Source organism: Phascolarctos cinereus, unplaced genomic scaffold (assembly GCF_003287225.1).
Source record: "Phascolarctos cinereus isolate Bilbo 61053 unplaced genomic scaffold, phaCin_HiC Scaffold_4;HRSCAF=312, whole genome shotgun sequence".
Lineage (NCBI taxonomy): Eukaryota > Metazoa > Chordata > Mammalia > Diprotodontia > Phascolarctidae > Phascolarctos > Phascolarctos cinereus.
The window spans coordinates 722,678,881-722,696,805 of record NW_027555847.1 but is presented as its reverse complement, the minus strand read 5'-3'; the positions used below and the strand labels follow the sequence as shown (position 1 = coordinate 722,696,805).

At 50.2% G+C, this 17,925-nt stretch overlaps 1 protein-coding gene across 10 annotated transcripts in view; it reads left to right on the top strand.

Annotated features, from left to right (window-relative positions):
• Positions 1 to 11,196: 11,196 nt before the first annotated feature.
• The window catches only part of GNB1L (G protein subunit beta 1 like), a 152,073-nt gene continuing 145,344 nt past the window's right edge, over positions 11,197 to 17,925 (top strand). For 5 of the 10 annotated variants that reach the window (XM_020996513.2, XM_078154465.1, XM_078154458.1 and 2 more), the window contains exon 1: positions 11,823 to 11,912. The gene's annotated coding sequence lies outside the window, so the exon portion shown is untranslated. Of the gene's footprint in view, positions 11,312 to 11,334; positions 11,621 to 11,727; positions 11,913 to 17,925 lie in introns of those variants that run through there. The other 5 variants (XM_078154456.1, XM_020996521.2, XM_020996515.2 and 2 more) reach the window with 5 other exon arrangements.

The following is a 17,925-nucleotide window of genomic DNA, read 5'->3' as shown; positions in this document are numbered from 1 at the left end:
GGTTGGGGGGGGGGCGGTCTGCCTGCCTCCAATCCGTCCTTGGCCACCAAAGGGATTTTCCTAAAGCTTGGGTCTGACCACCTCAGCTTCTTATTCAATAAACTCTACTGGTTCCACATCACCTCCAGGATTAAATATGAAGTCCTCTGTCTGATGTTCAAAGGCCCTCATCCCCTGCCTCCTTCCTACGCCTTTTCCATCTTCCTACCCGTTATGTCCCGCCACGCCATCCAGTGACAACCGACCTCTTTGCCCTTCTCTGAATGAGACTCTCTGTCTCTGGAGGCATTTTCTCTGCCTGTCTCCCTCCTCGGCACTCTCTCCCTCCTCGGCACTCTCTCCCTCCTCACCCTCACCTCCTGGCTTCCCTCACTTCCTTCAGATCCCAGCTAACATCCCATCTTCTGCCAGAGGGAAGCCTCCCCCAAGCCCTCTTCACTCGAGTACCTTCCCTCTGTCCATCATGTCCTATTGATCCTATAGATGGCTTGTTTGTACACAGTCTGTCGCCTGTTGTCCCTCCGTCAGACTTGAGCCCCTTGAAAGCAGGGCCTGTCTTTTGCCTCAGGGCTTACCACAATGCCTGGCACAGAGTAGGTACATCATAAATGCTTCCTGACTGTCTTTCTCACTATAATGTAGATGAGAAGAAAGGAGCTGAACCAAGAATCTGGCCTTAGCTGACTGGATGCCACACAGCCACAGCCAGATTCTTCATCACACCAGAACCAGGTACGGAAAGCCTGTCCATTACATGTCATGATGGTTTTCTGGAAGTAAGCCCCCCAGCTTCTCCCACAAGGGGCCCTGCTGCCTCTGTCCTAGTCAGGTAATTGTAGTATTATGTTCATCTCTAGATGCCACCATTAAAAAAAAAAAAGGATCTGGGGCAGCTAGGTGGCGCAGTGGATAGAGCACCAGCCCTGAAGTCAGGAGGACCTGAGTTCAAATCCAGCCTCAGACCAAACACTTGACACTTACTAGCTGTGTGACCTTGGGCAAGTCACTTAACCCCAACTGCCTAACCAAAAAAAAAAAAAGAATCTATCCTGAAGAGGATGGTGAAGAAAAGAGATCAGCAGAAGGACTGAGATTTCTGGGAGTGTCTCCAAGTGTCTGAAGGTTGTCTCAAGGAAGGAGAAATTGGGTTTGCTCTGCGTGGCCCCAGAGGGTAGAGTTGGGAACAAGGAATGGGTGAAGCTTGCAAAAAGGGCAGATTTAGACTAGGAGTAAGGAAAAATGAGGAGCCAGGGGAGCTGTCCTCAAGTGGGATGGGCTGCCTGGGGGACAGGTCGGCTGCTCTCCCTTGGGTTCTTTGAGCAGAGGTTTGCTGTTCACTGGGGCAGGGTTGGGCAGGGAACACCTTTGCAGGTACAAGTTGGCCTAGCTGGGGGTTGGGGGGGTTGTGGAGAGGCGTGTGTGTGTGTGTGTGTGTGTGTGTGTGTGTGTGTGTGTGTGTGTGTGTGCGCGCGCGCGCGCCTTTCAGCTCTTAAGTGTCTGATTCTCAAGCTATTACCCAGGGGGCTACTAGGAGAGGGAGACCCTGAGGGTAGCAGAGGAGGGGGAGGGGGAAGAGGTGAGGGGCTGCGAAGCTGAGGCCCCAGGGAGGGAGCCTCGAATAAAGGTTGTTTGGAAGCTCCCACCCCCACCCAGGACTTCTACTTACACCACTGGCTGCAGGTTTCTGGGGAGTCTTTAGGAGGGGGACCTCTTGTGTGTTCTCAGCAACCTGGGGCAGGGATGTCATTACTAAGCCCCGTCCTGGTTTGGGGCTGACAAGGGGATGTGAACCTGAAGGTGGGAGCTGCCAGGCTGCCCACCGTGATGGAGGGCTCTGGGATTAGGGGGATCGGGAGGCCCCCACACTAGAGGTAGGGCAGGGCTGGCAGCTGTGAGCCAGGAGAGGGAAGAGCAAACAGACTTACACAGCCCTTTGTTTACTCACCGAGGGCTAAAATAATCTCATTGTTTTCCAACTGTGAGCTGACAGCAGTTGAGATTCTGCTGTGAACTTATGAAGCTTAGAGGGGCAAGAGACACAAAAGAGGCGGCTTGTTTCCCAAGCGCACACCTAGAAAACCTACAAACGTGACTGCCAGGTGAGAATCGGTGTTGGAGGGCGGGCCAGCCTGCCTGGGAGCTCCCGGGGCCTCGTGTTTCCAGAGCTGGGGGAGGGGTGGGACAGCCGACCATCTCCAGGGGCTGAGGGACGCAGCCCCACGAATGGTAAAGGCCACGGAGCTTCCTGTGGGACCCCTCGAAAGCCCACCCGAGGCTTGGAGAGCTGGAAGGATGCGCCCTGAGGAGTGCAGCTTTTGGAAAGGCATCGAGAGGCTAGCTGGCCCAGCCCCTCATTTACAGAGCAGGAAACTGAGGCCGAGGGAGATGAAGAGGCCTGGTCCAGGTCACACAGATAGTATCAAAGGCAGGAGGCGCCACGCGCCTGGTGGGGGCAGTCCCACTGGGACACCCTGGAACAAGCTGGACACTGGGGAGGGGAGGGGAGATCAGGAAGCTCTGCGTGGCTGCATGTGCGGGCTGTCCCCCATTGCAGGGCTTCTGCTGAGTCTGGAGACACACATCAGGAGGACGCAAGCTGGCAGGGTCTCTATTAGGAGATGGTTAAAAAGGATTTTGAAAATGAAGAACGCTGATTAATGCAGGGACCATCACATCTTCATAGGACTGACAGCGAAGGATGTCTCTCGCCTCTTGGAAAAGAAGTGGTGGAAGACAGACTGAGAATGAGAAATACGTCGGCAGACCAGGCCAATATCTTGACTTTTCTTAACCGAAATCCTTGGTTACAAGAAAGAGATTGTTTGGAGGGAGAGGACAGAGGCAGGGGAGTCTTTGGTAAGCAACTTGAATTGAAAAGAAAAATACCAATAAAACATTTTGTGACATGATGTGGACCCCCTGCAGCCTCTCACTGTGCTATGGATGGCCTCCTCTGACAGCGCCTTCCCCACGGTCTTTGTCCAGCCTCCTGCTCACTCCCCACCCCACCCCCCACTCTGGGGATTGCTGGGTTGTGTCTTTTCCCATGGAATTTAATGGTATGATGTGTTATCCTCCCCAGCAAGAACTGGTTGAGCTCCTATTAGGGGCAGGGCATTGTTCGAGATTCCATGAGAATGAATGAAACCACATTTATTAAGCACCTTACTGTGTGCCCAGCACCCAGCCGAACATAAGCTCCTGTTTGTTGTCTCAGGGGACGCATTGTCTGGGAGAGTTATAACTCACAGAAAGGTTTCTGTCACTTAGAGGGAGGCAGGGTGGGGAAACAAGAGAGAAGGCGATTATGAGTTTTTAAAGGTCAGAAGACTAAGCCGGGAGGAAGTCCAAGAGTAAATGGGGTCCATAATGGGGGCTGCAAGGACTTCCTCCTGGCTTGATCTTCTGACCTTTTGAAACTCACAAGGTTATAGCCTATGTTCCTGGGGCCACAATGGCCTTGGTTGGGGATGGGGGTGGGTGTCATCTCCCTCTCATCATCAGCTAGAAGATGGCACACCAAGAGAAAGCCCTGTTTTCTAGCCAATCAATGAGGCTCCTCTTCACCATGTGGTTAACAGACCCCACACGTTAGAATGTCTACACATGCTCTGAAGTCTCTCCAAGGTATTTCTATTATGCATGATTGCAGCTCTCCCAGAAACAGGATTCTCCGTTTCATCCAAGCCGGGGAGCATCTTGGGGTTCTCTGCACATGTTCATAAGGACTGGGCTCGGTGGCCAGGCCCCTGTTCCATGAGCAATAGTATAAAAGCCACCCCAACCCCTCGGCGTTACCCCTAAATTCATGAGCTCTTGGGGCCTGGGTGGGGAGAATGAGCTCAGAGCCTGCAGAGATATATAAGTGTAATCTGGAGAGGGGAAAACCCACAAAGGATCAGGGGACTCAGGAAAGGCTTCCTGTAGGAGGGGGAGCCTTGAGAAAAGCCAAGGATTCTGCCTCCGAGCATCTGAGAGGCTTGTAGGTAGGGGAAGACTCTGGAGGCAACAGCATCAGGCAGTCGTAGAAGGGAGATTTCTGCTCCATTTTGGCTCAATTTAAAGAAATGCCTCCTCCCATTGAGGTCCATCCAGAGGAGGAGTAGGCCACTTTCCAGCTCAGTGACCTCCCCAGCACCAGAGTGGACCTAGGTTGTCTTAAGATGGAAGATGGTTTTCACTTGTCAGGAATCATAGGCTCCTAGCTGCAAGGGACCTTAGCACCACTGAGTACAACGTCTTCATTTTACAGATGGGTACGCTGAGGCACAGAAAGGGGACTCGGCCAGGGTCACGTGGCTAGTAAGTGTCTGGGGTAGGATTTGATCCTTGTCTCCCTGGTTCCATCCAGTATGCCATGTTATGTTGAAATTCTTCCTTGGGTACAGGTTGGAGTAGGTGGCCTTTGAGATGCACCCCTTCCCCCACCCCCACTGCGAGGAGGGGAAATGAAGTGATCATTGGGACAGGTTAGACGGAGCAAGGGATAGCGCTCCGGGATCGGAGTCAGAAGACTTTCAAAGCCCACCTCAGATGTTGACTAGGGTCAGGGGTGGGGAACCTGTGGCCCTAAGGCCACCTGGATGAGGCTGAGTGACCCTGGACAAGTCACCTAACCCCTCTCAGGCTTATTTTCAGTTACTTAACCTTTCTCATTAGGGGCTACTATTAACCTCATCTATAAAATGGGGACAGTAGTATCACCTACTTCATAGGGTGTTGTGAGGGGCAAATGAGAAGGCATACTTAAAGTGCTTTGTAACCTTTAAAGTATTATTTAAAATGCTAGCTCGTATTATTATAAATGTAATTAAGATTAATAATTAACATTGAAAATAAATACTCGTAATAACAGACAGCAATAATAAATTAACAAGAACTATTACCCATGAACATTGACATGTCAGATATTAATTACCCAAGAAGTTAACCTTTAAGTCTATTTCAAATAGAGCACCTCGTCTCCTCCTCCCTGCCTCAGCCACACCCAGGACCAGTTCACACCCTTCATCTCAGCATCACTCACTGGTCCACTTCTGAGACCTAGAACTCTGGAATTCCTTCGTCCAACCACAACCTCCTATTACTCCATTGGAGCCTCCCTACGCCTCGCTCTTCCTAACCCTGCTCTTTGTCATCATTGTGACCTCCCGTCCCTTCATCCCTTTGTGTCCTCCCAGGCCGAGTGGGACATTGAGGCTGACCTCTTCATTTTACAGCCCAGGGAAGTTACATGGAGGTTAAGTGATAAGATCCCCTGCCTCCCAAAGCTCAGACCCTTTCCTTGCCTAGCCAGTTCAGGGTTAAGTTAATCAATCAATCAAAAACCAATAATCATTTATTAAGAATACAAAAAGAGGCAAAAGATACTGTTAGCACATGAATACTTGTTTAGCTCTGTTATCTACCCTTCACTTTCTGTGATGACATCATTAGGAGAGAGGGAAAGGGAAGCCTGCCCCCCCCCCTACATAAAGACAAAAGCAGAATAGCTGCTAGCCTCAAGGAGCTTACCATCTAATGGGGAGGCAACATGCACACAAATACATACAGAGCAAGTTGGATCCAGGATAAATAGGAAATAACAGAAGGAAAGCACTGCGGTCAAGAGGGTTTGGGGAAGTCTTCCTGGAGGAGGGGGGATTTTAGTCGGGACTTAAGGGAAGCCAGGAGGTCTAGTTAGACTGCAGGAGGGAGAGGTTCCAGGCAGAGGGGATGGCCAGGGCTGAGAGATGGAGGGTGTTGCGCTGGAAACGTCACTAGATCATATATATGGCTCCATCGTGTCGCTCCATGTGTCTCCCATTAGTCCAGGGCTCCTTGAGAATAGGGGTTATCTGGCACCTTTCTTTGTGTCCCCAGCCCTCAGCACAGGACCTGGCACACAGCGGGCGTTAAACATGTGTTTATTCAATGACCGACCTACCCTTCCAACCTTATTATTATAAGGCTCACCCATTCTGGTGTGGGATGAGGAACCAGAGCTTTCTGGGGTCACATTCTGGACCTCTCTGCAGCCTTTGACACTGCTGATCACCCTTTCCTCCTTGATCTTCTCCTCTCTGGAGTCTCAGGACGCCCCCCTTCCCTTTCCTCTCTCCTGGTTCTCCTCCTCCTTCTCTGTCTCCTTTGCTGGCTCCTCCTCCAGATCATGCCCTCTGACGGAGGTGTCCCTCAGAGCTCTGTCCTGAACCCTCTTCCCTTCTCCCTCTGCACTATTTCACGGGGTGATCTCATCAGTCTGTGCTGATGATGATTCTCAAATCTACCAATCCTGCCCCACCCTCTCTGCTGACCTCCAATAGCCTTGCAGACATCTCCAACTGGATGTCGAGGAGACATCTTCAATTCAACACATCTAAAGCTGAACTCACCATCTTTCCCCCTAACATCCCCCCCACCCCCATCCCACCTTCCCTATTACAAGAATACCACCCTCCTCCTGGTTCCTCAGGAACTCCTATCTCTCCCTTCCCCTCCCTCCCACCCCTATATGCAAGGCCTGGACTATTGCTGTTCCTGCCTAAGGCTCTGCCTCCCTCAGGTCTGTCCCCACTCCAGTTCATCCTCCGTTCAGCCACTAAAGTAGTTTTTCCTAAAGCACAGGTCAGACCACGTTAAGCCCCCTGCCCAGTAAACTGCAGTGGCTCCCTGTTGCCTCCAGGAGCAAATACAAAACCTCTGTTTGGCATCAAAGTCCTTCACAAACTCGACTCCCCCTCCCTTTCCGATCTCCTTACACCATACTCCTAACCATCTACTCAACCCAGGAACACCGGCATCCTGGCTGGTCCATGAGCAAGACTCTCCACCTCTCAGCTCTGGGCATTTTTTCTGACTGTCTGCCATGTCTGGAGCACTTTCCCCCCCTCCACTCTATTGACCTCCTGTAGGAAGTCTTCCCCCTCCCCTTTTAATGCTAATTGTTTCCTATTTATCCTGTGTACAGCTTGTTTTGTATACATTTCTTTGCCTGCTGTTCCCTGTCCCCCCAAGCCCCATTAGACTAATCTCCTTAAGGGCTCGGACTGTCTTCTTCCTCTTTTGGTAACCCCAGAGCTTAGCACAGTGCCTGGCACCTAAAAGGTGTTTAAGGATTGGCCGTTGCCCTTCGTGCTCAAAGAGGACCAAGGTGACATTACTGTGTTAGGGTCAAGGTACAGTGTCCCCCTGTGGCTGATCAGACCAATGTGAGTTGGGAATGCTCCACCACAGGTCAGGCACAAGTAGGCCGCGTGAACATTTGGAGTGGAGATGTCGTCAGATCTGGGCATCTTGTGTTTCTCTTGAGCTCCTTCAATTCTGCTTCACTCATGGAGCACAGCACCTTCTCTGACACGGTCAATTCCAGAGCTCCTTGGACTCCCATCACCCCTGTCTTCAGTGGCCACATGGGACAGTTGGAGGAAAAGGAAAAGAAGGCTATTGGTTATCTGACTTGCCATTTGGTAGACTAGGTTTAAGATGAAATGCCTGCCTCAGTGTACAAAAGAGCCTTTGTCAAATCCAAGGTTTTCCTGCTCTTAAAATTTGTTTATAATTTGTTTGATGAATACCAATACCAATGTAAAGACCTGATCAAACCTAACAACTCTGGCTTGCTTGCTTCATTCTTCATGAATAGAGCTGTAAGAGAGGGAGGCACAGAGCTGACACATTATGTAGAGAGAGAAGGGGTCAAAGAGCACAGAACGTCTCTGAAGGTGCTTTTTTTCTGGCATCTGGCTGGGGGCTCAGGACCTATATGAGAGAGACTTATTGAATGAATAAAAACATTTATTAAGCACTTACTATGTGCCAGGTTATAGAACGCATGGATCCAGGGTTCCCCTTTCCACAAAGAGACAGTGGAAAGAAGTTTGGTTGTCTCATGGGGGCTGGGCTTGGGCGTTGTGTTGTTACCCAGCAAGGTTCCCCTTTGTTTTCTTGCTCTGGGACATCCCTCTGTAGGGGTGGAGTGGAAGGGAGGAAGAACCCTTCCCTTCCTGTAGCAATCCAACAGGTCAATCTTCCCACTACAGTAGAGCAGAGTAAGAAAAGCTCTGGAGACAGAGCATCTGGGTTCTAATCCCACCTCTGACACTTACCAGCTATGTGGCCTTCACTTAAATGCTCTAGGCCAGGGGAGGGAAACCTGTGGCCTAGAGGCTGCATGTGGCCTTCTAGGTCCTCAAGTGCAGCCCTTTGGCTGAGTCCAAGTTTTACAAAACAATCCTTTTATTAAGGGGATCTGTTCTGTGAAGTTTGGATTCAGTCAAAGGGCCACATTTAAGGATCTAGAGGTGCACATGGCCTTGAGGCCACCCCTGCTCTAGGCCTCAGTTTCCTTATCTATAAAATGGGGGAATTGGATTAGAGGGCCTCTGATGGCCCTTCTAGCTCTAAATCTGTAATTCTTAAATATTTCTCACAAACATACGGTTACATTTACATATACTTTTATGTTACATTAGAACATAAGCTCCCTGAGGGCAGGAGGTATTCCACTTTCGTTTTATATACTGGGGGGAAGTTTTCAGTTTCCCTCTCCCCTACTGATGTAACCAAAAAAAGCAAGGGGCAGATAACAGAGGTAACCTTGTATTAATGTATTCACAATGTCCAGTATCTATGCCTTGTCACTCTTTAAGAAATGTGAACTTCAGGGGCAGTGAGGTGGCACAGTGGATAGAGCACAGGCTTTGGAGTCAGGAGGACCTGAGTTCAAATCCAGCCTCAGACACATAACACTCACTAGCTGTCACTTAACCCCACATGCAGCTGCTGCCCAGGTGCCCATTGGCTGAGGAATAACTGACCACACTCCTGAAGGCCTTTGAAAAGCTGGGGTCTGCCAAGCCCTGGGCACAGGTGAATAGACTGAGAGCTTGTCAGTCCAAGAGAGGTCAAGGTACAGTCAAGACACATCCAGGGAGGAAAGACACACACTTTCTCTCTCTTTGGAGGCACAGACATAGAAAGCAACAGCATTCCACACATCAAGACGCTTCGAGGATGAAGACCCCTGCCAGCAGGCTATGGATTCAAGAGAGAAGGGCTACATGGAGCAGACGCAGGGATTTGGATTGAGCAGCCCAGATGACGTGCCCAAGGGGAGCTGTGTGAGGACTCCATGAGATGAGAAAGGTCGTCGGGGCTGGAGGTGGTCACATGTGCCCCACCAGTGTAACTGGCATCCACGCCCACTCTGCCGCAGAGGGAACCTCAGCTTTATGGGGGTGTGATATTTTATAGCTACTTTTTTTTGTTTATTACCAGATCATCTTAGTAAATGCCTTTGCTTTGAACTTACTGTATCTACTGGCTGACTATTAAGTGTAAGATCAATGGTAGGGACCTGTGACCTCTCATCTTAGGAAGAGAGTCCCACAGAGTAACTTTCATCAATGGCTGAGTAGCCGACTTCTGAGGGAGCCAACCAACAAATGAATTGGGGACCCTCTAGAGGATCTTATCCTTTTCTCTCCAGAGCTTAGTACAGTGACTGTCACATAGAAGGAACTTCATAAATGCTTGCTGAGTTAAATATTAAATGTTCAAGAGCAATATCGTCTATTTTCAACTCTGCTATGGTAGATAGAGTGCTGGGCTTGAAATCTGGAAGACAGGTTCAAATGTTACCTCTTGCTTACTAGTTGTGTGACCTTCAGCAAATCATTTCACTTTTCTGAGCCTCAGTTTCCACACCTGGAAAATGGGAGGGGGGGTAATAATACCTTAAATACTTACCCTATGTGGTTGCCCTGAGGCTCAACTCAAATAACGTATATAAAGCAATTCGTAAACCTTAAAGTTCCATATAAATGTGAGTTATTATTACTATATTATAATAATTATAACCTGTATTATAATTATAATATATAAAGCATACACTATTATATAAACAGTGATTTATTATAGCTATCTGTGGCACTGATACTTATCCATCTTTGACAATAAATCAAGAAATATTTTAAAAACATCTACTATGTGCCAGGTACTGTGCTAAGTGCTGGAGATAAAAAGGGGTTTTTTTTGCTTTTTTGGGGGGGTGAGGCAATCGAGGTTAAGTGACTTGCCCAGGTCACACACTACTAAGTGTCAGGTGTCTGAGGTCACATTTGAACTCAGGTCCTCCTGACTCAAGGCCAGAGCTGTATTCACTGTGCCACTTGGCTGCCCTGGAAGTTTTTTTGTTTGTTTTTAAACCCCCAAAATACAGTCCCTGCTTTATATTCCATCATGGAAGACAACATGTAGACAAAATAAATTCATGGGGCTCAGGGGATTAGTGAAAAATAACTTTCTTGGGCAGGGCAGAGAACCAGGAAGGGCCTCAGGTTGACCCTTGAAGGAAGGGGTTCCCCCGGTGGAAGCAGGAGGCCCAGCCTGGGCAAAGGCCTGGAGGTGGGAAAAGGCACATTCCTACGATTGCTCAGGAACAAGGCCCATTTGCAGACAGGCTGGGCCAGGCGATGGAGGTGACACCCCAGGGACCGGACAAGAGGTCAAGACTATACCTCGCAAAGGCAGGGAAAACAAAGGCAAACAGAGGTTAAGTGACCCCACCAGGGTCACACAGCTACTAGGCTCTGCATTCACATTTGGACTCAGATCTCCCTAACTCCAAGCCCTTTTAACTCCAGAGCCTTCCCTCTTAATTATTTCCTATTTATCCTGTGTACACCTTGCTTTGTATGTATTTGTTTTCATGTGGTGCATCCCCCCCATTAGACTGCAAGCTCCTTGAGGGCAAGGGCTGTCTTTTGCCTCTTTTTGTATCCCCAGAGCTCAGCCCAGTGTCAGGCACACAGAAGGTGCTTCCTAAATGTTTACTGAACTGAACTTTAAAACTGCTGTAGAAATGTGAGTTACTGTGGGAACAGTGACTAGACACGTCAGAGAGGAGGCACAGAGGGGGCTCGTTGGGAGGGAAAGGCCACACGCATCACGGCGCCATCCAAAGCGGGAATTCTTAAGGTCAGGCTGGACAGCCACCTGGCTGGCGTCCTCTCAGGGCTTTTCTTGGAGCAGGTGACCGCCAGCCCCACCCAATTCTGGGATTCCATGAAGTCTCCGCCCCTCCTGGACGGCCTCGGTCCCGCCGTCCAATGAGGGGCAGCCTGCGCCCCTTCCGGGCTGGAGCTTCCGGCCCCTGGGAGCCACATGTGGGCCCCGCCCCCTCCGTAAAGCTTCGACAGTCAGCGCGCATGTGCACACTAGACCCGCCCCTCCGCCGTCCCGGAGCATCTGCGGGCTTCAGCCGGTGCGCATGCGCAGCAGCCCGCATGGAGGCCGGACCTTGACCTGTCAGTCGGGGGCGCGGCCACAGGTTGGTCCTTCTGGGTCTGAGCGGCAGGGAGAACGCGCGCGGTACGGGCGGGCGGAGTGGGGTATGTTCGAGCGGCCCGGGCCCTGCGCTCCCCTGGAGCGCCGGAGGACGGAAGGCTTCCCGCGCTCTTGGAGGGCACTTCCGGCGGCCCCGCGCCGGGCACATCCGGGGGCGGGGCGGGTGACGTCATCGGCACGCTGCTGTCCCCGCCGTCATCTCTGTCTCTTTGCCCAGGCCAGGGAAGGCCGACCTGGGCGTGAGTGCCCGGGGTCCACCCCACTGGCCGTCCCTGCGCCCGGCGGCGCTCCGGTGAGTTCCTTCCTCCTCGTCTCCCACGTGCACCCTAGGAAGGTTTGGAAGTGGAAGAGGCGTGTCAGAGCCACGTGACTGTACTCCCCCCCCCATATTGATGCGATATTTACCAGTCCTTCAGCCAGTCATGCATCCAAGCGTTTATTAAGCACCACCTGTGTCAGGAACTGTGCCTGGGAACACAAAAACCAAAGGGACACAGCCCTGTCCTCAGGGAGCTTCCAGTCTATCAGAGGAAACAGCATGAACAACCTATAAGTCAATACAAAATCTACCCAGTGAATACAAAGTAAGTGGAGAGAGGGCTGGGGGTCTTCAGAGTTTAATGGCGATTGCTCAAGTTTTAAGGTTTTCAAAGCCGTTTACATGCATTATCCGACTAAATCCTTAACAACAGCATCCCTGGGAGCAAGGCCAAAGCCAGCGGAGCAGCATGAATTAGCCTCTGCATTTCGCAGATGAGAAAACTGCAGGTCCAGTGACTTCATGGAATCCCAGAATTGGGTGGGGCTGGCGGTCACCTGCTCCAAGAAAAGCCCTGAGAGGACGCCAGCCAGGTGGCTGTCCAGCCTGACCTTAAGAATTCCCGCTTTGGATGGCGCCGTGATGCGTGTGGCCTTTCCCTCCCAACGAGCCCCCTCTGTGCCTCCTCTCTGACGTGTCTAGTCACCGTTCCCACAGTAACTCACATTTCTACAGCAGTTTTAAAGTTCAGTTCAGTAAACATTTAGGAAGCACCTTCTGTGTGCCTGACACTGGGCTGAGCTCTGGGGATACAAAAAGAGGCAAAAGACAGCCCTTGCCCTCAAGGAGCTTGCAGTCTAATGGGGGGGGATGCACCACATGAAAACAAATACATACAAAGCAAGGTGTACACAGGATAAATAGGAAATAATTAAGAGGGAAGGCTCTGGAGTTAAAAGGGCTTGGAGTTAGGGAGATCTGAGTCCAAATGTGAATGCAGAGCCTAGTAGCTGTGTGACCCTGGTGGGGTCACTTAACCTCTGTTTGCCTTTGTTTTCTTCTCTGTAAAATGGGGATAATAATAACACCTATCTTCCAGCATTGTGAGGATCAAAGAGATAATGATTTTAAAGGGCTTAGTGGTGCCTGGCAAGTAAGGAGCTGTATAAATGTTAGCTATTATTATTATGCACATTTTTTTTTTACTATGATCCCTTTTAACTACTCTTAAGAGAGTGGGGTCAGACTCAAAGAGAAAGGACCTGGGCAGCTTATTGATTTAGAAGACCACAAATTAACATTATTGATGTTGAATTGTGCTTTTATGTATTTTGTTAAACGTTTCCCAGTCACATTTTATACTTCTGTTCTAAGACACTTTGCCATCACTTTTTGGAACAGATTTGTCCGTCTTTAAAAGACGTGATATAATTTTCCACATTGATTTGAAAATGATAAAGTCTAGGAATTGGTCATTTCAGTATTTACACACTAGTCAGAACTGTTTGAGTGTGTGCTGGATATGGAACACTGCAGCCTGATTTCTGAGTGGGGTTAAAGAGCAGGGTGTTTGGGCGGTTTGAGACAAAGTTTAAATCAGGCCTTTCAGACCTTGATTCCAGCCCAGGAAGGGGGTCCGCTATGGCAATGGCATTCTGTGTATTAAGGTTCTCCAGGACTTTGTGGGAGATTGGATGTTAGTGGGAAAGCAGGGGATCAGTGAAGACGATTTGTAGATCTGTCATCATGGAGGAGGGGGGTGCTTGGGGTACATAGAGGGGAATTGTGAAGTGAGCAAGTTTAGCAAACGGGCAGGCTTGGCCTCCGACGTGTCAAGCCGACATCCTGAAGAAATGTGGTGTTACAGGGGACTGAGAGGCCAGTCTAGAGATACTGATATGGGAGATGGTCAGGTCTGAGCCAGTGAGCTTCCCGACACATTGAGGGTGCCAGAGTCCAGCACGATTCTGCTACTCTGGTCATTGGGCAGTGAGTATTGATATCATCCTCCAGTGGAATTTATAGACAAAATGTCTCTGGGCGTTGTCCTCCATGGCACTGTTGCATGGCTTTGGGGAGTGTGAATGTCCCTGCCTTAGGGCTCATCAGATAGTGATCCTCATGATCTTTGGGCCCAGTTGCCTCCTTGGCTTAATCTCTTAAGGAATGTTGAAAGATCTCAGCACCAGCTTGGCCGAGGCCTTGTTGAGGAGGTCAGCCCACGCAGCACTGTAGTGCTTTTGCGCATGGTAGGCATTTAGTGTAAGTTCATCAAATTGAGTATTCTGTGTGTGTGACGTTATATTATGTTATATTACGTTTTATCATACTATGTATGTGCTGTATTGTGTTAAAGCCTAGGTTCTGTTGAATTCACAAGAGGAAGGGTTGTGGTGGTCTGGGCTAGTCAGGGGAGGCTTTGTGAAAGAAGTGAAATCTGAGCCTGGCCTTTGAGGATAGGTGGCACTTATATTGAGGTGATGGGGGTGGGGGACGGTGTATCTCAGGTGGGGGGACAATACAGAGGGAAGGAAGCATGGCCTATGCAGGGGCCAGCTGAGAGGCTATGCTGACCAGAGCACAGAGGTTAGGTTCAGCAGGAACAGTGAAGCAGCGAGATAAAGTGGAAAGGAGACTGAATTTGTAATGAGAAACCGGGTTCGAATCCTGTCTTTGCCACACACTTATCTGTAAAAGGAAAAGGTGGTCCCTTGATGACTTCTCCGATGCCTTCTAGCCCTAAACCCCATGAAATTAAGGTGGGGCCAGTGGATGGACTGTCTTGGACGCCAAGCTCAGTCTGGATTGGAACCAGTAGGCAGTAAGGGACCGTCTTGTTTTCTTAAGCCAAGGAGTGACATGATGAAAACAGTATTTTGGAAAGATTAATTTGGCAGCGTGAAGGATGGGCAGGAATGGGAAGAATTTGGAGGCAGAGAGACCAGTTCACAGACTGGACTGGGGAGGCAGCTTTAGGAATGGAGAGGAAGGAATGGATCCAGAGAGACGAAGAAGGAAGGATCAGTGGGATTTGGGGAAATCCAGAAGAGAAGAGCCCAGGAGCCCTTGTCTGTGCCCCGCCTGGGTGCCGGGGGGTGTGGAGGACTGTTGGCGTCTGCTGGGAGTGAGAGCTGGTTGAGGGGCAGATGGGCAGTGCCTCCACTAAAAATCTGTTGGGGTCTGGAGTTTGGGGGAGGGTTGGAGATTGGAGGGTCACTAGACTTCCTGCCCTGCCATTTCCCACTGCCATTAGACTTCCCGGCCCCGCCCCTTCCCACTGCCATTAGACTTCCCGGCCCCGCCCCTTCTCACTGCCATTAGACTTCCCGGCCCCGCCCCTTCCCACTGCCGTTAGACTTCCCGGCCCCGCCCCTTCTCACTGCCATTAGATTTACTGGCCCCGCCCCTTCTCACTGCCATCAGACTCCAGGCCTGCCACTTCTGACCTGTGAGCTGACTACTGACCCTCCCTGGGCCTCAGTTTCCTCTTCTGTTAAATGAGGGAGCAGATGGCCTCCCTTCATTTGGGCTGGAGTCAGAGAACCTGGGTTCCCTTCCCATTTCTGTGGCTTGTGGTCTGTGTGACCTTGGACAAGTCAGTGTCCTCAAGGCCTGGCTTCCCCCTCTGGGAAAGGTGGGAGCTGGGCTGGATGCCTCTGAGGTCTCTTCTAACTCGAGGTGGGTGGTGCTTGGAGAGTTTCTCTTGAAAGCCATTTGTTCATGAATGAAGAAGTGAAAAGCATTTGTTGAGTGCTTCCTGTGTGCCTGGCGCTGTGCTAACCAATGGAGAGGCGTATACAGAAGCAAGAGAGTCCCTGCCTCCAGGGGGCTTACAATCTAGTAGGGGGAGTGGTGGCCAGAGGAGGATTTGGGGAGATTCGGAGATAGTGAGCAGACAGCCTTAAAGAGCCCCTCCCACTCTGAGCTGGAACATGCTCTTCTTTTTTTTTTCTTTAAAGTATCATTTTATTTAATTCTTTATTTTTTGGAGGAAATTAAGGTTAAGTGACTTGCTTCCAGGGCCAGTGTGCTATCCACTGTACCACCTTGCTGCCCTCCCTTCTTTTTCTTTTAAATGTGTTTGTATTGTTCATTATTCTGTACTTGACGACACCTGCTTTACCTCTCCCTTCTCCCCTAACCCTTTTTCCTCTCTGAATTTAAAAAACAAAACTTTTTAATGTCCAGTAGTCCTGTTCAAGCAAAGCAAATCCACACTGACACTTCGTCCGGCGTGTGCCTCTTTCTGTGTCTGAAATACGTCAGTGCTCTGATGGGCGGCTTGACTGACTCTGTTTCAGCTCTTTTTATGTCTGTGATCCACCCAGCTTGGTAGAGTTATATCCGTACTTGACCAAGACCTGTTGGCTTTTTATGAGTTCTTCCTAGGAGTCTGGGTTTAAGGCTGCAAAGGACGTCAGAGGCCTTCTTATCCAGCACTTTCATTGTGCAGATGAGGAATCTGAGGCCCTTGTAGATGAAGTGACTCGCCCAGAGTCTCGCACACACATAGTAAGTGTGAAAGGGGGGGTTGGAAGCTTGGTTCTAGAGCTAGCACTCTTTCTGTCGAGTCACTGTTCTGTCTGCCAGTAGACTGTGAGCTCCTGGCCCTTGTGTCTTTTTATCACAAGCCCTGCACGCAGTGCCTGGGACGCAGCGGTGCTTTGTAAATGTTTCTCGCTGATTGGCTCTCGTATCTGTCTGTGGCCGGTCCTGGGCCCACTCACACCCCTGTTGATCTGCCGAACGGGAGGTGCGCTTGAGGATGCTGCCAGACGTGCGTGATGACCGGTGAGCCAGAAGGAGATGCTCATCTCGTGGTTCCTTTACGGACAAGCTTGCTGCCCCAGTTACTAGCTCATTCTGGTGTGGATGCACGAAATGCCCTCTGTCTGCAAAGATCAGGAATCACTTAGCAGGGCTGAACAGAGCATATGGTGCCAGTCCGTGCCCAGGCCAAAATGGAGAGAGAGAAAAGAAAGCAAGAAAAGGAAAGGGAAGTGGGACAGCAGGTGAGGAGGGGAACGAGAAAAGGGAGATACAGGGCCATGTGATTAAAGAGTCTTGCCCTCAGTGGCTGCGCCCAGGCCATCGGGCACTGATGCCAAGCCGCCGCCACTACGGATTTACATATTCCTTTCTATGTTCATAAAATACTGTATCTAAAATAATAACAGTGTATATTACATTGCTGTTTTACAGATGAGGAAACTGAGCCTCAGAGAGGTTTGAGTAACTTGAAGGTGACACCTCCTAGTACAACAGCCCAAGCATAATTGGATTTTGGGTCAGAAGACTGGGGAAGGGGGTGATGACATTCCTGGCTCTGTGTGTGTGTGTGTGTGTGTGTGTGTGTGTGTGTGTGTGTGTGTGTGACTTTAGGGAGCTCACCTAACCTCCTTTAGCCACATCCCTGTCCATAAAATGAGGGGAAGTCATAGAGATGATCTCTAAGCTCCCATTGGGATAGACTCTGGAATCATGATTTCATTGGGATGGGGAAGTCCCAGGTGAGGAAATGCGCTACACCAATTCAGGTTAGCACCTTCCTCTTAAAAAGTCTTCTAGGAGCAAGCTGGCTAAGTGACTTGACCAGGGACACGCAGCCAGTCTGTGTCCAGGGTAGGACTGGAATCCAAGTCTTTTTGCCGTCAAGTCCAGCTGTACATCAGCAGTTCTCAAGCTTGTTCTCAGGGCCGCTTTCTAGTCTTAAAAATTGTCCAGGACCCTCAAAGTGCTTTTGCTCGTGTAGGTTATAGCTGTCCATATGTACTGTGTTAGAGATGGAAATGTTTTTGTATTATTGTGATAACAGTTTTGACTTTCTGGGCCCCTGATGAGGTCTGAAGGACCCCCTCAGAATTGCTGCATCGCCCCAGCCTCTGCTCAGGACCCTGTCGGGTCCTTTGTCCGGGGAGGCTCCAAGGGACCCAGCTGGACAGAAACCAGGCCTTCTGATTCCACTTGGAGGGCGCTGCCTCAGACTGATCGCGGGCATTGTCTGCCTTCTCCGCTGACTGCCGGGCTATGGCTCACATACTGATGCCTTCGAGGCTTCTCGCTCTTCTAAAGTAGGATTCGAGGAGAAACCTAAAGTACAGGAGAGAGTCGACATGTAGTTGGCTAATCTGTGTGTGCTCAGAATGGCTGTTATTTCCCTGTTCATTCTTGGTTCCAGTTAGCTGGTTACTGGATGATCCAGCATTAGTCACAGGCAGATAGGTGATGGAGAGAAGGGGAGAGGGAGGAGGAGGTGTTTGGCGAAGGTGTGGCTAGACTTGCTCTTCATAGGAGTGTGCTGGAAGAAACTAGTCCTCCTTCCAGTAATGTGGTTTTGA